The sequence below is a fragment of the Acomys russatus genome, chromosome 32 (assembly GCF_903995435.1).
Source record: "Acomys russatus chromosome 32, mAcoRus1.1, whole genome shotgun sequence".
Taxonomy (NCBI): Eukaryota; Metazoa; Chordata; class Mammalia; order Rodentia; family Muridae; genus Acomys; species Acomys russatus.
In genome coordinates, this window is record NC_067168.1 from 15814436 (window position 1) to 15818279 (window position 3844).

Sequence of the window (3844 nt, forward strand, 5' to 3'; positions counted from 1 at the left end):
TATCTCTCGGGTTCTCCGAGTGTCTGGTGTCATCTCAGGAGTGGTCTCGAGAGCACTATACTCCCGCTGAGGCGTTATGGTGCCTGGCAGGGGTCATCTTGGGCACGGTCTGCTCCCCTAGGCCTGTACGACACTGGACTGAACTCCCCATCCAAGCTCCACGGTGCCAGTCTGGTGATCATCTCAGGCTCGCTCCTCGACCAGCCCACCCGAGTGGCCCCTTAAGAGGGTCATCTGTCTCAGGCTCACTTCGGGGACTTCAGAGGGCACAGGTGGGGTTCTTTGAGTCTCTAGCTTGCTCCCCATCCTGAGAGCCTATGCCTAGTACCTGACTGGTTGTCTCAGGTTCACTTTTTTTTTTTCAGGGAATGTTAGGCTACTAATCATGCAGATGTTCACAGGTCAGAACACTGAACTTAGACAGCCTCTCTCCTCTCTGCCACTTACTATGCACATGTGACACAGCAGCCACACCTGCAACACCTCCGGGAGCAGATGTAACAGTCATTTTAAGTTCATTGTTAGACGACCACCTCGTGGTCACGTCAATTACTAGTCTATTTTCTTCACAAGAACATACACACTAGGTTTAACAGATAGATACAATTCTATAGATAGATAAGGTAAAATAGTTAGATACTGTCTTCAAAAACCTCAGAGACCTGCAGAATATGGCATTTAAAGATGTTTTTATGATTTTGAAGATTCCTTGACAATAAGACAGGTTAAATCCTGGCAACACCCAGCCTTCCTCAAAGAAGATGAGGATCAAAGAATCTCCTTAAGGAGATGGCTTCAAATGTGGCAAACCAGACACTGGGCAAAATGTCCTCATTTCTACCACAGACAGAATTCTACCTGTCAAATTCTATTTGTCAATCATTCAACAAATGTGAATTAAATTGCTACCATTGCTATTTCAAAGTCTCCTCTACTACACTTCTATTTGGTCCTGTTTAAATATCAACCAGATACACTACTAAATCTGAGCTCAAATATTGATAGCAGTTATGTCAACAATCATTGTGTAACCATAGGTAATTACTCTCTGGGTCCTGTTCTTCCTGTTCAAGATGCAGACGCTATGATACTGTCATGGGCAGAAGTGCCTTGAACCTCTATGTTGACCTTCTAATTCCAGGTACCTCAGAGGCTACTTAAAGACAGAACCTTTAAATAATACAAGACCCTTCAGGTGGCTCCTGGTTCATTCTGACTAGTGTTCTAAGAAGATGAGATGAGGACTTGCATGTGTATAAAGACTGTGTGAAGTGACAGCCAGCTGCACACCAAGGAAACGGCATAACATAAGGAAAAAGCAAGTCTGCAATACTTTGCTCTTGAACGTCTGCCCCCAAGACCTGCAAGAAAATAAGTTTCTAGTTTAAGCCATGCAGTTTGTGTTAGATTTTATGACAGCCACTTGGCAAATTGTCACAGAGGCTAACTGAGGCTCCTTTCAGTGTGGCCAAAGAGGACCAGCTTTTCCTCCAAGGAAACTTAAAATTTTTAAATGCTTTGTACATGAAACAACATGAGTTTTTAAAAATCTTTCAACACTCATTGGTTATCAGACAAAATTAGCAAACTAAAGCCTACAAACAGGTCTTCTGAGATTCCTTTGGAAGGCTAAGTTGTCCACGTTAAGACCAACCTTGAAGGGTTAGTAATAGATTTCCATAGCCAACCATACCACATTAGAGTCTCTGAATCCTTGCTTGCATCCATCTCTGAGGTGAGATTTAGCAATGCAATGGGTTTCTCTTATATTTTAGACTAGAGCAACAGAAAGAATCCAGTTGCCACACATGCCAGAGTGAGGTTCGCATGCCCTGAAATAATGTAGAAACTGTATTGAGAAGTTTTTGTCAAAAGCTTGTCTTTCCTCATTTCCTAGTGGTCCCGCTGGCCTTGCCTTGGGGATCTGAATTTTGATGAGCGATTCTCCAGTCGTTCTGTGGAGCATCTACCCGCAGCCTTCTGAACATTTCAACTCCCCTGATCTAACAAGCTGGTAAACGTTAAACAAAGGTGAGAAAACTAACTCCAACACAAAGGCTTATAAATCCAAAGAAAAGGGAGGGTGGCCTGAAGAAGGTTATAAGAGTGGCAGGTTTTGTTTTTTTTTTATTAACTGCTAGACAGGAAATAAGGCTTAAAGTATTGAAGGGACAGTAAGGGAGAGGGAGAGAGCGCACGTAGATGGATTGCAGAAACAACACAGAGAGGTTAAAGGCTGCACCCTGAGAAATTGGTTTAGTGCTAAGTCTGTTACAGGTGACAGAAGCCAGTCATCCAAAATCCTCTATAGTCACTGGTCCATATCTTAGTTTCTGCATTGCCTAGATGAGGAGGAACACAGTGTTCCTCACACCCATATTACAACCTTTGAATGACAAATTCAGGATTTGGTGACCACTCCCCAAACTATCTCTGGTCATCCTGGTTTCAGATCTTCCCCAGCATTATGACTGCCCATCCCGGGTGGCAAATGCTGTAAGGAACACCAGTGAGGATAGGATAACTCAGCAGTGCTTGCAGCCTATTGTTATTGCATACCACATAGCAAGGCAGGAGCCTTCTAAAGAAGTGTGTTTGAAGGAGGACCACTTGCGTTAGGTCACTATGGTAACGAGACAGGCTCTGTTGACTGGTCATTTAATAACTTCCATAGCACTAGACTGCCTTCTAGTGAAATACTTCACTTCATTTGCCCATAATCCATCCCCTCTCCTGCCCATCACACCTTTAATAACCTCACATCACATCCTCATTAATCTTTCTCCCTCTACATCATAGAGCTTTATATTTTAATATTAGAGCCGGTCATCTTGTTAGCTTGATTTACTGTTTTCCTCTTTTGCAAAGTTCAAACCCTGTTTCTATGTACTATAAATAACAAAGCCTGGCTTGGATTGAATAACAAAGCTGTAATTCAGGTTTGGGACTTTGCTGCCATTCCTAAGGCTTCAGCCACACCCCTGGGGATGTGATGTCAGAAGAGGCTGGTGATTGAGTTACAGCCTTGCAGTCAATCAAGGCCTTCTGCTATTCCAACTATTTCCATAAATGACAAATTATTAATGCTTCAAAATGAAAGTCAGAATTACAGTGGGTCAGATGTTAGTTTAATGAGGACAGTTATTTCTTTTTTCCTGCATTAATTAGGTTGGAACCTTTATTTCTTCTACTTTTTAGAGAAACAAATTACGAGTAATAAATAAGAAGAAATGGCGGCACTCAAGCTTTATTAATTATGATCACTGTTACTATTTCTTCAAATATTGCACAACATCCTCTACAAGACACACTTGTCTTTTAGTTTTAGTGTACTAAAAAGAGTAAAAAGAACACAATAAAATGAGGAATAAAAGGAAATAAGGAAGGAAGAAAAGAGACTGGAAGCAAAATGTAGAAAAGGAGGAAAAATAGAGAAGTGGGAGAGGGAGAAAGGAGAAAAGAAGGTGAGAGGGAGGCGAGAGAAGGAATGAGGGGAGAGAGGGGAGACGCTGTACTAAAGTTAGAGTCTCCTCAGAAGCCAGTTACTCAGTTCTAGGCACTGTTAAATGGCGATGGACGTGACCATCAGAAAAATGAAAAAGCAAAACTCAAGTTCTGAGACTTAAGCTAGAAAGTCAAATGAAGTCATGGGCTCTATATGGTCTGAAATGCTAGCGTCCTCAAAAACAACCTGCTTTGTTTCCTCAAACATTTAATTTTTTAGGATAGTGGGCACTAGGAAACACTGAGGAATATGACCAATCTGCTGTATTTATAGGAAAAGCTCACCTGAGAAACTGCCATTACTCTAGGTGAGGGTCCTCAATCATGGGCCTTTTGAATC

General features: G+C 42.0%; 1 non-coding gene across 1 annotated transcript; it reads right to left on the bottom strand.

Moving 5' to 3' along the window:
* Positions 1-367: 367 nt before the first annotated feature.
* On the bottom strand, positions 368-496 carry LOC127184515 (small nucleolar RNA SNORA17). Its single transcript, XR_007830153.1, has one exon. It is a non-coding gene; the product is annotated as a small nucleolar RNA SNORA17 (small nucleolar RNA).
* Between the last annotated feature and the right edge of the window lie 3348 nt (positions 497-3844).